This window comes from Pristis pectinata, chromosome 13, assembly GCF_009764475.1.
Source record: "Pristis pectinata isolate sPriPec2 chromosome 13, sPriPec2.1.pri, whole genome shotgun sequence".
Lineage (NCBI taxonomy): Eukaryota > Metazoa > Chordata > Chondrichthyes > Rhinopristiformes > Pristidae > Pristis > Pristis pectinata.
The window spans coordinates 36,871,478-36,892,349 of NC_067417.1; positions in this window are offsets into that span (position 1 = coordinate 36,871,478).

Genomic DNA, 20,872 nt, shown 5'->3' on the forward strand with positions numbered 1-20,872 from the left:
TTGAGTCTGAACTGAATCTAGTGCAGACATCAGGAAGTCAAGCATTCTATCCAACCAGTCCTGGAACCAAATGGCCTGAATGTGGGATCAGCACCAAAGCCTGTAAGATCAGGAAGACACCAAGTGATGGACTCTTCGTTTCTGATGAGATCAGTCTGAAACATTAACTCCCCACAAATGTTCCCAGATCTACAGAGTATTTCCAACACTTTCAATTTTTATTCTAGTTTTATAGTGGTTGTTCATTAAACATGTTGTAGATAAGTTACCTGTATAGCACTGTTGCTTTAAAAAAGAGAAGCAGAGTGTCTTGAAGAATGGAACATGCTGTTATCTCTGCATCAGTGTATACATTTGCTTTGTGATCCAATTAATCACCGGAGTGGTATCATGTTCATGCTTTTCATACAATGTGACAGTTTTGCAGCAATAAACAGTGTCCTACTTTGTCACAGCAACCTCATCCAAAGACGATGCTATTTAAATGCATAGACCAACAAGTTGCCATCTGGCAGGCGCTGCAACATATTTTGGGAAAACACCATCTCACTGTCAGGTTCACCCTTGAAATGCATCAAGTAGAGTGAGGTTGCTGTCCTGCACTGGTAGTTACAAACTAAATTTGGCACAAGTATTCAACATTGTTCTCAAATGACACGTAGAACCTGACTTGGAGCCATTTAAACTGCATGTGTATTGAATGAATGCTGGATTAGCTTCCAGGCTGTTCTTTTAATGACGTTCTGTTTGTTAATTGTTAACTGATGGCAGTCTACATCCCACCACAACAGACATGAAGCCTGCACTCAATGAGCTATACTGCGTGGTCAACAACCTTGAGACAGGATACCCTGAGGCCCTCTTCATCATCGCAAGGGACTTCAATCAGGCCAACCTCAAGAGTGTGTTACCAAAATACTATCAGTAGGGCTTACATGCCATAACAGGCTACAAGACGAAATCGGGTGGCATAGCTAACAACAGCACATCCCTTCCTGATGAACTTAACGCATTCTATGCACATTTTGAACAAAAGGGAAGTGGATTGTCACCATCCACCCTGACAGCCACCAACGTAGCTGAACCTGTGATCACAGCGGAGGACGCAACATCAGTCTTCCGGAGGGTGAACACGAGGAAAGCACCTGGCCCAGATGGTGTCCCAGGCCACGTGCTCAGATCTTGTGCTGATCAGCTGGCAGAAGTATTTGCAGACATATTCAACCTCTCCCTGCTTCAATCTCAGGTTCCCTCCTGTTTTAAGAAGACTACTATCATCTTGGTACCAAAGAAAAGCAAGGTAACATGCCTCAATGACTACCAACCAGTGGGTCTGACATCCATCATCATGAAGTGCTTTGAGAGTTTGGTCATGGCACACATCAACTCCAGCCTACCAGACAACCTGGACCCATTGCAATTCGCCTATCGGTGAAACAGGTCTACAGCAGATGCCACCTCCCTGGCCCGACACTCAGCTCTGGAGCATCTGGACAGTAAAGACACCTACGTTAGACTATTGTTTATTGACTACAGCTCTGCCTTCAATACAATAATTCCAAGCAAGCCTGTCACCAAACTCCGAGACCTAGGACTCAACACCTCCCTCTGTAACTGGATTCTTGACTTTCTAACAAACAGACCGCAATCAGTGAGGATAGGCAGCAATACCTCCGGCACGATTATTCTCAACACTGGTGCCCCAACAAGGCTGCATCCTCAGCCCTCTACTCTACTCCCTATACACTCATGACTGTGTGGCCAGATTCTGCTCTAACTTCATCTACAAGTTTGCAGATGATACCACCGTTGTGGCCGTATCTCAAACAGCGATGAGTTGGAGTACAGGAAGGAGACAGAGAGCTTAGTGACATGGTGTCATGACAACAACCTTTCCCTCAATGTCAACAAAACAAAAGAGCTGGTCATTGACTTCAGGAAAGGGGGCGGTGTACATGCACCTGTCTACATCAATGGTGCCGAGGTCGAGAGGGTTGAGAGATTCAAGCTCCTGGGAGTGAACATCACCAACAGCCTGTCCTGGTCAAATCACGTTGATGCCACGTCCAAGAAAGCTCACCAGCACCTCTACTTCCTCAGGAGGCTAAAGAAATTTGGTTTGTCCCCTTTGACTCTCACCAGCTTTTACTGATGCACCATAGAAAGCATCCTATCTGGATGTATCACCGCTTGGTACGGCAACTGCTCTGTCCAGGACCGCAAGAAGCTGCAGAGAGTTGTGGACACAGCCCAGCGCATCACGGACACCAGCCTCCCCTCCTTGGACTCTCTTTACCTCTCGTTGTCTTGGTGTAGCAGCCAGCATAATCAAAGACCCCACCCACCCGGGACATTCTCTCTTCTCTCCTCTTCCATCGGGCAGAAGATACAGGAGCCTGAGGGCACGTACCACCAGACTTAAGGACAGCTTCTACCCCACTGTGATAACACTATTGAATGGTTCCCTTATACAATGAGATGGACTATGACCTCACGATCTATCTTGTTGTGACCTTGCACCTTATTGCACTGCACTTTCTCTGTAGCTGTGACATTTTACTCTGTACTGTTATTGTTTTTACCTGTACTACTTCAATGCACTCTGTACTAACTCAATGTAACTGCACTGTGTAATGAATTGACCTGTACGATCGGTTTGTAAGACAAGTTTTTCACTGTATCTCGGTACAAGTGACAATAATAAACTAATACCAATACCAGTTCCTGCCAACATACTTCCTGGCACCAGAAAATAACTGCTGCAGGGGATAAGTGTCACTCCATAAAGTTTTAGTTATTGTTGCATATCTAAAAATGTGAAAATTAGAAACACAAGAACTTCAGAAGATAAGAACTAGGAGCCAGAGTACAATATCTTCAAACTGAAAATTGCATCAAGAGCTTTGTGTGGATTGGGTGGGACAGTAACACAGCTGGGAGATCCTGACCTCCAGTGCCAATTATGTAGAGTTTGTATGTTCTTCCTGTAACCACGTGGGTTTCCTCTAGGTGCCCAGCACCATTGTCAAGCAGGCCAAGCAGTCTCTTGAACCCTGCTGTCCAAGCACAGGGAGACCTGGCTCTCCAGCAGTGAACTGCAATCCAACAACTCACATATCTGCTCAGGGTCACCTCTACATTTTTAAAAGTTTGTCTGATTTGGATCCTTATCTCCATTCCAATTATATTGATAGAAACACTTTTTGATGATCTGTCAAGGTGAACTGAAATCAACTATTAGCACTGTTTACCCATAAGGTGTGTTACCATTAAGCTAAAGTATAGTCAATGGCTGAGCATCCTCAGCTCTCTGCGCAGAAAATTCCAAAGATTTGCAAACTCTCTCCAGTTCTATATTTGTGTGCTGGTGTTTTGGTAAATTGTCTACAATGTCCAAGAATGAGGACATTGATCACTGGAGCAGAATAAATGGCAGAGGAGGGTAATTTCTCTTCGGTTGTTTGCAAGTTGTAAATACACAGAATTGGCAGATTTACCAGTGGTACAATCAGAAATCATTTCAGAAACAGTAACAATTCTATCACACATAGAAATCACAGGACCTTTCAATTTTCCAACAAGGGGCAATCACTGCATAATCCTACACTGTGTTATTAGGACTTGCTTCATGATTAACAACAGTTACACCAGGGGATATAAAAATGATTGAGCAGGGGATTATTTTCATTCTGGTGTTGACCTGGTTCATACAACCTGCTTTCTATTCATCCACACTGCCTCCATAAAGGATCAATATTCTGAACGCTGAGTTTCACAGCAATACTAAGGTATAAAACTTTTCCTGATAGATTAATGTTAAATGAATAAGACACAGAAGATGAATAAAGGTTGTTTAAAATGTCCGGACATATTATGGAAACTGTGAATATAAACATGGACAGAAATGCCTCACAGCACAGAGAGCATCAGGTGGGAAAAAAATTGAAGGTATTATTTATAACTCTAATACTAATTAAATTGTACTTGAAGCATTGATTAATACTCACAGGATTGTTCCCTTTGATAATCAATGCATTGTTTTGGTGTTAAAAAGGAGTGTTTGCAGTATCTGCCGCAAATGTATGATTGAGGCATGTAAATTATCAGAAACTATTGGAAGCAGCCTTTTTGCAAATATGATTATAGTGGTTAACATTTCTCTGAAATAAGGAGAACGAAAAGGTTTAGAATTCCTTTATCTGTGAGGACACCTGTTTGAGCAGGTGAACATTTTGAAGAATGTAGAAATAAAACTGAGCTCATTTGAATGAAGGGAATGCATTCAATAAAATCGAAGGCAGTAATAATAAATGAGTACAGTTATTGGCCTGGATTTTGCAGGGAATTATCAACATTTACCGTGCACCTGCTGATAATTCCTTGCAAAACTGCCAGCACCGTTGGGATGTCTGTGCACATGCGAACATCTCCAAGATGCATTCAGACACTGGCATTTGTTTTTGTGAATGTACACAGTGCTGGAGTCAAGCAAGGTAGTCCAAAGTTGCAGCAATTCCCCACCACTGAAAGTGACCAACCTTTACAACCTGGTATGGAGACTGCTTCTAAAATGATTTCAGTAAAGAAGAGTTATGTGTGATTCAGATAATTAATACAGAGTTTAACTATTTCAAGTATTTGAGGTTTACCTTTTAAAATATAAATAAAAATTAAAATCCAAAATCATTTCATTTTTTTAATACAATGATATTACCATTATTGAATTTGCAGCATCAAATCCCTTGGAGGTGCAATTGACCAGAAAGTGATGGACCAGTCACGAAATAGAAAATTAATAAACTGCAGATGCTGGAAATCTGAAACAAAAATCAGAAGATGCTGGAAGTACTCAGGAAGCATCTGTGAAGGGAGAGGCAGTTAATGTTTTGGGCCCAGGATGCTTTGTCAGAACAGAGAAAGAGAAAAATACAAGTTAGTTTTCAATAGAACATGGGAGAGGGATGTGTAGAACAAAGTCTGTGGTAGAGTGAGTCCAAATGGCTTAATAGGGGCAGTTAGCACACACTAAGGTTCTTTGTCTGTGTAAGGTGTTGCAAATGGTAAGGCTGTGGGACTTGCCCAGTAGGCCAGACTATACAAAGAGAATTTTAAAAGACTGAGCCACCATGATGACAATAGAAATAGCTGGTTCCAACACAAACAGAAAGAAAGAATGATTTATCTGATCTTGGATAACTCAATATTGATCCTGGACGGCTGCAACGTGCTCAGGTGGAAGATAGGGTGTTGTTCCTCCAGCTTGCTTTGGGCCTTGTTCTAACAGTCTTTCTGTGCCATAACACATCCATGGTTTTGCAAGGATTTTGCAATGAAATGTCAGGAAATCCTCAGTAAACAGCTGGCACTTCCCCATGTATGTGCATGGATGGTCTGGATGTCGGTGCATGTGTGCACAAACCTGGAAGTGCCAAACTTCCTGACGGCTGTTTGTGGCATTTTTCTGTGAATGTCCTTCACTGATGAACTCGTGGAGTCTGTGATGGTGCAACAATATCTGGACTCATGCTGGGGAATCCGATGGGAACATGGGTCAGGATAGACCTGGTGCAAAATGCTCAATATTGGAGACCTTCAATGGAGGAAAACCACCATTTTTAACAACCATTTTTTTAATAGTTTGATTCATTTTTCATAGTTTTGGTATTTGAATGCCAGAACCATTTAAAAACATTCAATGTGTTTTGACAGTTTTGACAGCTGGCTTACCTGGCATCAGTTTTTTCAGTAGCTTTATGGATGAGGTTTGCTCTGGTCCACCCTGCCCATACGTGGTGGAATTTAAGAACAAAAGACTCTTCTGCAGGGTGGAGTCTCTCTACCAATGTTGGAGTTGGGACTTTTCAGCAAGTTCTCAAAAGATCCGCACGTGGCGAGAGCTAACCTTTACTGTGAGTCAATGATGAGCACAGCAGCCCTCAGCTGACTCTAAAACCATAATGTTTTGTGCCAAAGTGTCATCTTGGGGTGCAGAGATAAGTGTAACGTTTAACCTTTAGGATGAAGCAACTATTTTTAATACAATCTTTTTCATAAAATACATTGAATAAGTGTGATTTTCTTGCAAACCCATCATCCAGGTGTTCTATTGTCACGTTAATCAAAATTAGTTCTATTCTGCTACAATAGAATGGACTCCTTTAAACATTCGTATGCCACATGCAACCATTCAATTGTTGACACCCAGACATAATTCCTATGGAGCTGGAATTCAGCTGTACTTGCAGCATTGGCAAATGCTTTAATTCAGAGGGATTGAATGGGAGTTTGACCCATTTGATATATTTGATCTATCCCCACTGAAAAATCTAAGTAGAATGAACAGAAATAAAACAAGGAAAATGCTGGAAACACTCAGCAAGTCAGGCAGCATCTGTGGAAGGGGAAGCGGAGTTAACGATCGAACTCTGAGACTCTTCATCAGAACTGGAGAAGATACCTTTTTTCCCCTCCTTTTTTGACCCAGTTTGACAAAGGGTCTTGGATTTATTTTTCTTTCCACAGATGCTGAGTGTTTCCAGCATTTACTGTTTTTATTTCAGATTTCCAGCATGTCATAGAATGAACAGAGGCATGGAATGAAATATAATTCGGAACTCTTGGTGAGACTCAGGAAAGCTGACATATGAGATTCAGTATCTGTAAACAATCAGTTCAGGCTGATGCATGACTTACACACAATGAAGAGTCAGCAGGAAGGAAATAAATGGTTATTAGGAAAGTTAGACTTAAAGGCAAATCAGCAGATATAAGTAGAAGGGTTAGAGAGAGGCGTATACTATTAACTGATAACACAAGTCTACTAATTAGACCTGGTACAAAACAGTAGAGGAAGTGTAGAATGAGAACAATATAAAGGCATTTTGAATATTGTAAGTAATTGGAAAGTGATGTGAAAATTCTGAATATTTAAAAATAATGAGGTGTATGGGTATATTAAATCAGGCAAGAGGGAAAAGAATTAGAAAAATGTCTTGCTATAGAGTCAGAAATTAAACAGTAATAATTTTCAGGGCAACACCACAAACAACATCCAGCAGAGTTCCTGTATTTCCTTATTATATAGTTATTGATTATTCTACATTGCCTTAATTACTGCCTATGAGAACATACTCCTGCCAAAACCACTCACTGCCAGTTCCAAGAAACTGTGACAACCTGGAGTGACTGACACTCTGGTCCTCTCTGGCAGGCAGTGTGAAGTGACAATTTATAAACAAACCCAATGTTTAGTGTAATGGTGAAACCACACAACATATACCTGACAGTAAGGGAAGACATCTGAATTGTAGATCTAAAAAATGTAATGTCTGAGTTTACATTTTGCCTTTCACAAACTTAGGCTACCAGAATGTGCATTATGACTAATTAATTGTTGTAATTAAGAAAACACAACCATTATTTTGCACACCGTAAGCTCCCACACAAAGCAATATGATAATAACCAGAAAGTCTATGCTTGTGGAGAGTAATTGAAAGGCTATAATACAGGTGGTGGATTGTGGCTACAGCTGACTGTAAGGCTAAGAAGGTTATTTGAGAGCTGCATTTGCAAGGGCATACAGTTACACAGAGTGATCCCAAATCCTCTTCATGTTATCAAAAACGTGCTATCAGTCTTGGGGTCTGTCTTGTGCAAATGGCCGACAAGTTCACTGGTCTTCAGCAAAGCTGTAAGGACAGTCCCAAGGTCTCCCTGAACATTTTACTAAGATACCAATCCATTGGGATGTTATGAGCTCTATTTGCATGGAACTTAGAAAAGTTGATAGATTACACTGTACAGAAAGTAGGCACGAAAGAACCACTTTGCAGAGATGAAATGAATTCCTTATTGAATCACCCAGATACTGGTAGCTCAGCATATATAGTTGATAGCCAGGCTGTGCCCCTTATCTCTCTATCTGATAAAATAGGAAAGGGGCTGAGCTAATACTCACAGAGATCAATAAGAGACATTATCAGGACTTTCCTGAGACTTATAATCTTATGCTGGGAGTTAGGATTCTGTATGAGGCACTCGTATAAACCACTGCTTTGACTCCATCCACAAGATTCTATCGACCTTAAAATTACCATGGAATACACTGATATGAGCACCATCTAAAACATTTTTTTAATCTTTGCCATCCATTCATTCAATGGCTTGAAAACTTATGGAACAATCAAAAAAGGTCTGGATTTGGCTCTTATGAGGAATATACAGTCAGGAGGAAGTTTAGTAAAAGAACATTTAAATTATTTTTAAGGATTTTAATATTGGTTCACATTGGTGCATCTGACAATAATTACCCTGGGATGGTCAAATATTGAATTTTATTGGTGATTTAAACTCCAGCTTCTGGATCCATGTAAACTTAGATTGGAGAAGTTGTACTCCAATATGAATTTATATCCTATAAAGAGGTTTATATCTTAATAAGGACAATATTGTAATGTCCCATCCTGTTAATTGAACTAACTGGTTCTCTTCTTTTCACATTTTGCTGTGTTAAAAGCTTTGCAAACCTTTTTATAATCTGTGTGCTCCAGTCATCATTTTGAACAATGTGTTATACCAAAATATGCCATTTTGAGTTTTGTGTAGCTCAAGAGGGGATCCCAAAGATATTGACTGGATGATGGAAGAAATATTGGTTCCAATTGCTGATTCATATAGGCCACAAAAATATAGCTTGTGTATGAAAAAGTTAACTTGGTGCAATTATTCAGGACTACACTGAGAAGGGGAAGAGGGCTCATTGTCTTTTGAATTTTTATTTTCACTCCAATTGGTAGCAGCTACCATAGTTATAATTAACACAGACAGTGAGTGGATGCTTTCAATTAGTTTGTATAATTGTTATTAATGAAGAGATGAAACAATGGTAATAGCATTGAGCACAGTATCTTATAGATCTGTGTACTTCAGCAATACGTTTGACCAAATACAACCACCCACTAAAACACTGGGCATCTCCAAGACCTTGGAGATAAATGACAATGCTCAAGAGTTTTTTTGGTGAGAAAAATGATCCAGTTAGTGTTGTTGTTTTCATAAACAGTAATTATGTTAATTAATAATACTCAGCTGTTCAAACCAAAAGAGTGATGTAAAAATCTACAGCAGAGAAAGAGACCACTCAGCCCAACTCATCTCTGCTGGTCTTTCTACTCTACAAAAGCCTCTTCTCACTTTTCATTCCATACCCTGTTTCCCACTAGCTCCTCACCCAAATCCCTCTATTCCTGAGTCCCCCATGTATGCATCAAGCCCAGGACTTCCTCCACTTCCCCCCACCCTCATCCTCCTCTCCCCTCCCCATAGATGGCTCTTCATTACTTGAATGACTCAAAGTGATAGCAGGTTATACCATTTCACAAGGCACAGGCCCTCACTGTGGTTTGCAAGCAACCCTTAGACCCCCAGAGATAAACATCAGACATTCCATGATCAACTGAAGGAAAGACAACATTAGTGACTTGATGAGTAAAGCCCAGTCAATTTAACACTGTGCAACCAACACCCTTCACAGATAATACAGAAACCCAATCAGGATGAACAGGTGGGGTTTCACTGAAACTGAACTCTGTGTTAAGTTTGCTGAATCAAAACACTGTTGTCAGCCCTTATATTCGGGGATGCCCCTCACCCACTACCTCTTTTAAGAGAATGTATTACATCACCAGGGTGGGACTGGTTCTTCTGGAGTGTTACCAGGAAACAAGAATCAAATCAGTTCCCATCATGCAAGTTAGAGTTTGACTGCAAATGTAAAAGGGTGCTGTGTTCATGGTTTCGGGCAGTGATTTATCAAACTTATGATCTGTGAGGAATGTCATTGAGCTCAACTTGTTATTTTTTTAAATGGAGTGATCCTTGTAAATCCTTGAGCAGGGAAGGATCATTTTGGAAGAATTTCTTAAGTATATACAACAATGTTACCTTAACTAAACTACTAAACATGCTAAAATGTTGAAGTCTGTAAACCAAATGTAAAAAACCATTTGATATTTCACAGGAGGCTGAATCATTTACTTATCAAAACCTTCCAAATCCTATTTTTTTTTAATCAGTGTCTGTGAAATGTTGCTGTACTTTGCGACTTGTTTGTCTCCTGTTTTTTGTCAAAGTGTTCCTTTCCCAGGAAGGTCCAGTGCACTTCCCAGCTCCTCCAGGGGGTCATCACGCACCTGTTGTACTTTGATCAAATGGGCGTGTTCACCTGATGAACATGACACACAGCACCAGTTAAGGGGCTGCAGGAAGGTGTGATGGGGCTAGTACTTGGAGGCATGGCAGGATGCAATCTGTACTATGGGCACAGAAGACAATCCAGTGACAGTTAACTGCATAACGAAGGCCAGTATAGGAGAAGCTGTAACATGTGAAGTCACCTTGACATTTCAATGTGTCCTTCTGTTATCAATACCTGCCACTAGGGAAAAGTAATATAATCGGTTGATAGTGGATTTCCTGCTGGCAATCATCTTAATGAGAAAGTCCAAAAACACCTTCAAAAATAGCTGTTACTGCTAAAAATATAAATTACCTGCATATAAGTAATGGTGCATTAGTGCTTAAATGTCAGTCACTCACATGCTGGTGAACTGAGCCACTTCCACTCATGTGTTCTCACTGATAATGTTGATCCAAGTCTCCTGGTTTTAAAACTAATGCACTGGTTGTACTCCGCCCTTCCATTTAATCTATAGCCTGCCAGACAACCTAAGAAAATAACCATCTTCCTGGACTGCTGAGCTGTTAATGGCTTTGCTCTCACTGAGTCTTAATTGTATTGTCCCTTTGTTGTTTCCTTCCTTTCATCCACCTGATTGAATATGGATTTTTTTCTGACAAATTAACCCGATCCATCTTTCAAACCAATTTATTTTAAAATCACACAAAATTGTTTCACTGAACTATCTTATCCTGATATTCACATTTATCCAAGGCAGGTTTTCTACAGTCAACACTCTTAAAATTTGTTTGTTCAAAGTATCAAATAACTGGATATCAAATGCCTGAAAATGCACTTTGTAGATTTTGCCAAAGTAACATACGTGTTGACAGTTCTTAAGACCTGTGTCCCCCAATGCATAAGTTCAACTGTTGTGTTCTGAGGGTTAGCACTTCTGGTCATTATAAGAGAAATGGTGATGAGAGGACAGGGATTTAATATAAGGATCAGAGGAAACGTTTATTTTTTGCAAATGGAGCTATTATATTTGCAATGCTCTGCCTGAAAGAGCAGTGCAACAGGTCCAATAATTACATTCAAAAGGGGACAGCTCGAACTCCTCCAGTGTGTCATGCACCTTCTGCATTTTAATCCATTTGGGCATGTTGAGCAGGTCTGGCAGCATCAGTTAAGGAGTTATGGGTGGGTATGGTCCCAGCCTTTATCATGAGACTGACAAAACAAACATTAAGGCTGTAGAGATATTTTAAAATATATTATTGTGATAAATCTTGCAATTATAGAATTAATAATAGTAATTGCATTCTTAAACAATAACAGAACACTAATGCTTTTGAATAGTCCAAATGTAAACAAATTTGCCTTTAATTATTAATGGTCCCATGAAGAATGATTTCTCAATAACCTCAAATGACATCATTTAAAATTCTTGTTGTGCTCAAGTCCCTTTTGGGCTTGACCCAGTTCCTTTGTGTAAGATATTGCAAGGGGAGAGGAGCAAGGAACTAAGTAGGCAGATCTGAGTCCAAGATCTCCACCAGTCCCAGTTGTTCTCACTCTACCCTGTCACTTTCCACATTTTCTCCTTTTCCCTCCCTTCCCTAACCTTCTCTCTCCCTTTCTTCGTCTTCCTCTCTCTCTTTCTCTCTTCCGTGTCCTTTTCCTCCACCCCCTCTTCTCCACTTTCTCTCCTCCACTCTCTCCTCTTACCCTCTTCCTTCCATCACATTCTCTCTCTCTCTCTCTTGCTCCTTCTCTCTCTCTATTTGTCCCTCTCTCTCTCACTCTCTCCTCTCTCAGATGCTACAGTCACCCTAGGTGTGAAACAATTTTCTGAGGAGCTGGGCAACCACATTGGGATCACCTAGAAGCTGGCTGGTCCAGCAGTACTGGGATCTTCCCCTTCCTTTCTGTTGGACAGGAGGAGCTCCAGCAGCCACAGAGCAGTGAAAGGTAACCAGGCTCATACCAGAGGCTCTCCAAAGATCGGCCGAGAACAGCTGGTAACAAACTCCCAATGTCAGCCAGGTTTGGGAGGGTGGGACTCCCAAGGAGTGGCGGGTGGGTTGGGGCAAGGAAGCAGCCCTGGCCTTGTCTCACCAGTCTCCAAAGAGGTGGTGCTGATTGGGATTGGCCCATCCAGGAAGGCTTCTGTCTCTAGAGGTGACCTGGATACCATACAGTCAGGAAAGATTGAAGAGTTTGCCACAATACCCAATCAGAGCTCACATGACCCATCAGGCCATATTTCTCCTTCTTGGACTTGAATACTGAGCAGGCCATGGCCTAAGGCTATTCCCAGTGCTCAACCACAGGGAGAGTGACCAGGCCAGCTCTTCACTGCCCTCCAGCTACCTTTCCCATAGTATTTGTGTGCCCCTCCAGCCTCGTGCCACTGCCCCTATCTCCCATATCAAGTGCCCTCCCCTGCCTTGGGAAGGACCTACTCTCCTCAGGAGAGAGACTGGGATTTGGAACAAATGACCCTTGCATCAACCTAAAGACATACTGCCCGACCTGTGATTTCTTGTGGGACATGTTGGAGAAGTTTTCAGAGGAGAATCTCTAGTGCAGAGCCTAGGAAAACCTGGAACTGTTCTGGTAACATCAAGACTAATGAAGGGGAGCTCCAGAATTCTGAGGTAAGACCAGACCTAGATTGAGTGCAGGACATAGACACAGACCATTCTTTCATTCATTAATTCATGCAAGGATGTCTACACCTTGTTTGATATAAGCAAACAAGGTATTTTTATGTTCAATTTATTTAGTGGTATAATAGTTTACTATTTTTCTAAACAGTTAATGGCAATTATGTTATGAACAATTTATTGTAGTTAAAGTTTATTTTTAATTGTATTATACATATTGGGTTTGTTTATTAATATACTTAGTATCACAGGTTCCCTTATTTACAGTGTATGGTCTAGTGTTTTGTTCGGTAGCTTTCAGCAGCCTGACCAGAAAGTGGTTCAAGTGCCCTGATCTTTTGGAAAATGAGTGTCAAGCTGTTTCCAGGAGGTAAATAGAAATATGATCAATTTCTTGCAATGATGAGATATGCTGTACTAACCTGGTACTGCACGTGAGGAAAACAAGGAATAGGCAAATACCCATTCATTAAAAGACAATATGTGCATTAAGCTCCTTAGTGTTGAGCAAAACAAATGATCATGACGTGTGGCCACCTTGCACTGATGCAGCATTAGGCCATAATGAAGGCAGACCTGTGGCTGACCCGGGTAGGTCAACACTAAATACCTGCATAACCTGTTGTGATACTGAAACAAATTAAGTTGCAAGGCTACTTAAAAATTAGGAAGATCTTTACTCCTGTTGTGTAACAATGAGTTACACAAACAAACACCCAAACTGGAATTAAATAATTTATTGTCTTTTAATCATACTATAAGACTGAACTCAGTTGGGATCAGGGAACACCGAAATGTAAGGAAAGGTAATTTTGCCCTTTAGCCTGTTCTAACATCCAATGCGATTATGGCGGATCAATGACTTAAGACTTAACTGTTTTGCTTCATCCTTCACACATTTCAATGACTGGATTCAAACGCAACATAGAAAAGGATCATCATGGTTGTTTAAGGCTAATCATAACGGCCTTAGGGCATTTGTACAAGTATTCCCCAAAGCCTTTGCCCAACTTTCTTCACTGGCTTCATCAATACCTTTCCTCTGTTCTAAGGTCAGTTGTTTTCTCTGTTGTAGTTTACGATACACCCAGAGTGTTTAGCTCCTCCATTAAAAGCACTTGTTCTAACTGACTTCTGGACTGTGTAGTGCGAGTTCATCCAGATCAGAGCTGAGAGGTAGCAAGTATTTGCTGCACAGCACCTGCCCCCAAAATTAAAAGCCCACCATTGTCCCTGGTCTTTCAATAGCACCTTCACAGGCAAATCATTATCATAACAACACTGGCGTCACCATTGACCAACCACATTAAGCCCATGGCTATAAAAGCTGCCGGAGGCTGGCAGTGCTCCAAAGATTGTCTCACATCCTGATTCAAAATCTGCTTCCACCATTTGCAGAATCCTTATCAGAATGTGGTAAACCTCTTGCCTGCTCAGTTACAGCCAACATCATGCAGGATTAAGCAACCAGGTGCATTACTGGCCTGGCACTGAACTCCATACAACCCCTTTAATCCATCATGACTGTGGTGTATACTAGGTATAGGATGCACCTGACAACTCAGAAAGCTCGCTTTGAGAGCACCTCTCAGCTCTGACAGAGAGCATTTTTGGAAAACCATTACTTCCATATTTCCTCCCCTCCCTCCCTCCCCCAAGTTATCCCCCAACCTGACTGATTCCATCACTGCTCCTGGTTCACCAAGCTGGGATTTTCCACCAGCATCATGGGTGCAGCATCTGCACACAGAACACAGCAGAAGAAAACCTTTGACCTTCTAAGGATAACTACAAATAGATGATAAATGAGCAACATCTGCACACATTCTAATAACTAAGTTAAAACAAAACACTGATAGCAGAGCTGTCCTGACTCCAGCTACAGCAATGTGACATAAGTGAGATGGAACAAGCACCTACAGGTGTATCACAACCCACCTTAAAATATGTACTTCCTCTCCTGTCAGAATTAAAGATGTAGTGTTGTCTGCACCAAATACTGAACTCTAAAGGGGATGGTTGTCCAAACAGGGTGGCAATAGGATTTTATCTTCACTGGTCTGTATATGAATTTCCTTTAAAATTGGAACTATCCACCACCTAGAAATTAAAGCAACGATTGTGAGATTCCAACAGCCCCTTGCACAGAAGCTGACACAAGCTTGTTTTTTTTCTCTGAAATCTTGTTGCAGATTGCAGAGCATTATCTTCTCCAGATCACAGTCCAACAATTATATGAAGGTAGTAAATGATATTTCATTGGTAGCTTTCATAACACTGACATATAATGGAAACATTAAGGGGTCACTAGGCCCATCTTGACTGTACCAGCTCTTGAATTGAGTTGCCAGTTGGTTCCAGTGCTCTGCTCTTTCCCCATAGCTCTGAAAATTGTTTCTCTTGAAGCATTCAAGACTATTGAATCTACTGCCACCATCCTTTCAGCAAGTGTATTCCAAGTCAAAACAAACTGTTGAATAAAAAAAATTCTCATCTTGTCCCATCAATTTTTTGTCTACTGTCTGTACTCCGTGGCCTTTGTTACCAGATCTGCTGCCATGTTTCCTCTCTCTCATCTATCACAACATCTGGAATGCTTCCTGTACATGGAAGAGTAGTTTCAGAGTGAGCCAAGGTCAAATCCTGAATATAGTTAATTCCTTGAGAGCCCACGTGCTCCCAGATTAAAAACTACCAGGAAGCCCATGGCCTTCAGATTTCTTGCTCTGGTTCACTTCAAAGGGAATTAAAACTTTCTCACAGTAAGGAATTTGAAATGTTGAATTACAGAAATGCTCAAAGTGCTATCTGGGAACTGGGGAAACACCTACAGGATATATCTAGTTTTGCTAAATTATCATTTTTGAATTATGGAGCCTGGAAGGATTAAGTAATATGCTGGCATTTTGTGAGTTCCCTCATTAACTGTGTGGTATGGCATGGAGCCACATAGATTAGAAAGATCTCAGGTTCCAGCCTGCACTCAAACAGTGCTACTGCTGAATGTTCCTGAGAAAGCATTTTATACGGGATGTGCTCTAGTGCATGGTTCATTCATGACTGATGTGTGCACCAAACAGAAGGGTCGTTCTCCACTTCCCCATCACCTCAACTAAAAGTTAAAGAACCCCAATCAGTTGGTCAAACATGACTTTCCTTTCAAGGGCAGCATAGAGGCACAGCTAGTTGAGATGCGGCCCAACAGCTCCTGTAACCCTAGTTCAATTCTGACCTCTGGTGCATGGAGTTTGCACCCTGTTGGTTTCCTCCAGGTGCTACAGTTTCCTCCAAATTCCAAAAATGTGCAGGTTGACAGTTAATTGGCTGCTGTAAATCACCCTGTAAATTGTGCTGAATGTGTAGAGTGGTAGAATATAGAAGCAGTTGATGGGAATGTGGGGAGAATAAAATGGGTACAGGTAGGATTAGTGTGAATAGGTGCTTGATGGTTGGCCTGGACCCAGTGGGTTGAAGGGCCTGTTTCCGTGCTGTATTTCTTGATGACTTGGTGACCACATGAAAATCCATATAATTTGTGTCACCACAATTATCTGTGAGATCCAATGAGCAGGGTTTTACTTGGTAATTGGCAATTGGGAATTAGGTTATTTTTGTCACATGTACCGAGGTACAGTGAAAAAATTTGTTTTGCATGTCATCCATACAGATCATTTCACCATTTCAGTACAGTGAGGTAGCACAAGGGAAAAGCAATAATAGAATGCAAAGTAAAGTGTTACAGTTAGAGAGAAAGTGCAGTGCAGGCAGACAATAAGGTGCAAGGCCATGATGAGGTGGATTGTGAGGTCAAGAGTCCATCACCCTGCCATAAATTGAATGGAACTTGGAACACAAAGTTGCATGTTTGAATGGAAAGGACTTTAAGTCCTTGCCTGAACTGTGGCTGGAAGTCCCTTGCCCAGATAAATGCCAGGGAATGCAAGGCCCAGTCATACCTTCTCTCCACCCTTTACAGCTGTTGACAGTACCAGCTGGTGGGAGAAGGCAGCTGGTTGAAGCAGCAGTGCTGGTGCCTCTAATGGGAGAGGCAGGTGCTCAAGGTGAAGAGTTCCTTGAACCCTTTTGGCCAAGGCCTGTGTTCCCTCTTCTTGGTTCCTTCTGCTCTTGAAGAGTCTGACTGCCTCTTCTGATGTTGTTTCTTTAGTCAAACCACATTGACATCACCGCAGGGATGTCACAAAATCCAGTAGCTTGCTCCTTCTTGATGGTGCAGGTACAGTTGGGAGTCTGTCTGGATAGCAAATTCCAAAACCTGTCAGAATTTGGAGCAGGAAATGTCCCCTCAATCACTGAAAGCAAAATTCAGTCCAGTATCTCATGGATCAGGTTGCCAACAGATAACTGACTCCTTAGATACAAAAATGCCACTGCATCATCTTTGTTATGAATTTGTAAGGTTAATTGCAAAATAATTATAGAGATTGGAAGTTTCTCTTTGGCAGAATCCAGAATCTGATCAGCGGAGGTGGTTGACCTTTCCCTGAAGGCAATTACATAATAAAAAAGATCATTGAATTACATAACCTTTGGCTAAATGCAAGGTTGTTGAGAGCCAGACAGATTAAGGATAAGTGCCACTGAGTATGTGTACATGTCCTCTTCTGTCTTTTGCTCTATGGAAGAGGCCACCTTGACAATCATCCAAGCATTTACAGATCCACACCTCCTCATTGCTCCTCATCCTGGCATCTCTCCAGCTGCTCCTGAGGACTCAGCTAAATGGTTGAAAAGCGTTGTCACTCCATGGCCCATGAGAGAGAATGGGAACCTGGGAGAATGAAAGGAGAGAGCCACTTTCCTCCAAGAACGATAAAACATTTAAATATGGCAGGGTGATAGCTAAAGGGAGCATAGCTGTTGGGTGGAGAATTCAGGTTATATTATTTTGCTGCATCAAATGGTACTCTTTAAGAATTCCATTTGTTCACCACTCAAAATGAGGCAGTGAGTCAGAGAAGAATCCATGCAATTGTTCAAGCTGTCATGTGAAAAAACAGACAATATAGGTGTGGACCCACACCCCAACCATGACTCACGGCCTTAGGAGAGAAGGTGGATCTCTGCACCATCCAAATCATCCCTGCACTGACTTCGAGTGGGCTAGCCCGCCACTAACTTGTAGCAAGCTTCCACTGGAGACTTTTCCATCAGAACTTTGGTGGCACAGTGGCACAGCTCCTAGCGCTTGTGATCTGGGTTCAATCCTGACCTTGGGTGCTGTCTGTGTGGACTTTGCATTTCTTCCTGTGACCTCATGGGTTACCCTGGGTGCTTCAATTTCCTCTCACATCCTAAAGGCATGCGGGTTGGTAGGCCATTGTTGGTAGGCCATTAGTTGGCCATTGTAAATTTCCACACTGTGTAGGTAAACGGTAGAATCTGTGGGGAGTTGATGGGACTGTGGGAGAATACTTTGGGATTTGTGTTGGATTGGTGCAAACAGGTGTTTGATAATCTGCATGGACTTGGTGAGCCAAAGGTCCTGTTTCCATGCTGTATGACTTACTAACTAAGCAGCAGAATACTCAGCACTGCATTGGCAGTTTAACAGGCTGCAAGAATTGTTTTAATGAATATATTATGGAGAAGCTGTAAAGCAAAGCTGAATACTGTTAAATATTTAATTTATGTTAAGTGCTGTTAAATATTGTAATTTCTTTGATGTAACCTCAAATATCTGAATTATTTTGTCCATGTACAGCTTAGTTATTACCCTGTCCTGGCTTCTTTGGTAAGTTTAACAGATGCGTACCCTTGTCCTGGTGACAAATTTGTCTATCTAATTGGGAATACTGACTTGACCTGTGGTCGAAGAAAACTTGCAATGACTGATTGGAAAGCTGCAACTGATGAATTTAAAGAATATCTTAACTCCTGCTCATTCACATATATGAGATGAATGTGAGATTGCCATGGGGGTGAATTCCTGCTGTCCTTTTGAAAATGTTTTACCTTTTTAAAATTAAAAGTGTTGTCATATTTGTTGCTTTTGTTCTGGTAATCAATTTGCTTTCAACCAGAGACTTTGAGTCACAGGCACTAATCAACAAATGTATTGAAGCTTCAAAGAAAACAATTTATTTTGGATTGATGTAAAATGCTTTTCTTCTCCAAACTATATTAAGGTTTTCACCTGTTGGGGTGGGGTATATAAAACATATCCAGAATAAATGTCTGCATTCTTACCATTGATTGTCACATCCCTTAGAGTTTTGTGTGACATTAATATGTTCTGTTGCTTTTGACTGTCCTTATGATAAAATTGTAGTCAATTACACTAGTCCATTAATAAAAAATCCTTTAGCACTTCTCAAACTGTTAACAAGCCATGCAATGAGTAAAAAGACTGAGGAGTTTGATTACCCAGTTGTACACTTTTAATACTGGAAGGGGAAGAATCAATGATAATTATGGAAAGCCTGTTTTTAAAGCTGGATTCTTTGGCCTTTAGAGGAGATCATTTCCAGAGAATGCAAAGATCTTTGCTTGACCGAGAATAAATAATTCCACAATCATACAATGGTTGAGTTATTCTGGGAAGAACAGCAAAGGTACTGGCCATTTGAAAATCAAAGAGTGCATAGAATAATTGGTATGTATCATATACAAAGATTTGCATAAGGTGAAGGGATGCATTTAATGAGCCCAGAGAAGCAGTCAAATACATTATATATTCAATTTTTTCCTGTTAAGTGCTGGAGACATTTGGGACATTGTCACAGATTTTGACATAGAAAAGATGGGCTGTTTCACCAGGAAATCCATACATATTAATTATATGTAAAAATAGGTTATGACAGTACAATACTCAGTTAGATAAGTTTGGCTATTTATTCAGAATGCCACATCTGCTCACACAACAGAGAACCTAAAGGTACACAGAAGTCCTACTGTGGGTGAATGGAATTAGTATAGACAGGCAAAAAAGTCGGCATGGAAGTGGTAAGTGTACGTAACTGAGAGAGCAGCCTTACTTAGGGTTATAATGAGGATGTAGAACCAAAAAGTACAATTGAGGGAGGTGAAAGTTTGGAATTAGGTTTAGGGTTATGGTTAGGGGTTAAAGGTTTAGGATTAAATTTTTAAGGTAATGGTTTGCAGAACATATCTAGGGTTTCCAGGTTAGGATTTGGGTTTAAGGATTAGTTTTAATGGTTAGATTTAGAGTTTAGGTTTTAGGGTTAGCATTCAGGGTGAGTAGTTGGGGTTCAGTGTAAAAGTTTAGTATTACATTTAAACTTTAGGTGTTGGGGTTCAGATTATGGAATGGGGTTGGAGGTTAGGAGCACAGGATCAGCTGCTCTGGCAATAACCAATTTTACGTCCCAGCAGCAAGTTAAAAATCTCTCTCAACAAAGATTTAGCGTCTGATCATTGATGGGTTGGAAACACAACTAGGTTCAGCACCAAAGCAAAAGATGACATTGAAGCCTACACCTTCCTCACACCTTTCAAGATCATGTTGTGTGAATGAATTCAACAGAGATTTTGATCTCTTTCTTGATACTCAGTGAACTTTTCTCTCATTTGTTGATTATAATCCATTCAGACTGAAGTCAAATGGCTTGCAAAAATCCTAAGGAATATTGTGCTACTTTTTCAAATTTGCATGTGGTGCGTGAATAATGAGCTGTAGGTGCCCCTGCTAATTAGCATCAAGAGAGATCATGAGGAAGATGAACTGTGCAACAGCTGGTTGATGGTTTCTGAGCTAAGGCTGTTTGCTTGAATTTTCAAACAAATAAACCTCATTTTTTATAACAATGGTTGTACATTCAATAACAACTCAAGCTGCTGTGTGACTTGGACCCGTTGTCTGCTTTTATCTGCACCCTACATATTCCAAATGTGCATTACTGCTACACATCTGGCATCATGCCAGTTACACTGATCTCATCTGCTCAAACATGTGACTAACTGATGTTTGATTACCTTAACCTTTATGGTTTTGATAAATTCAAAAACTATGCAGGAAAGGTCATTATACTTCCTTATATAACT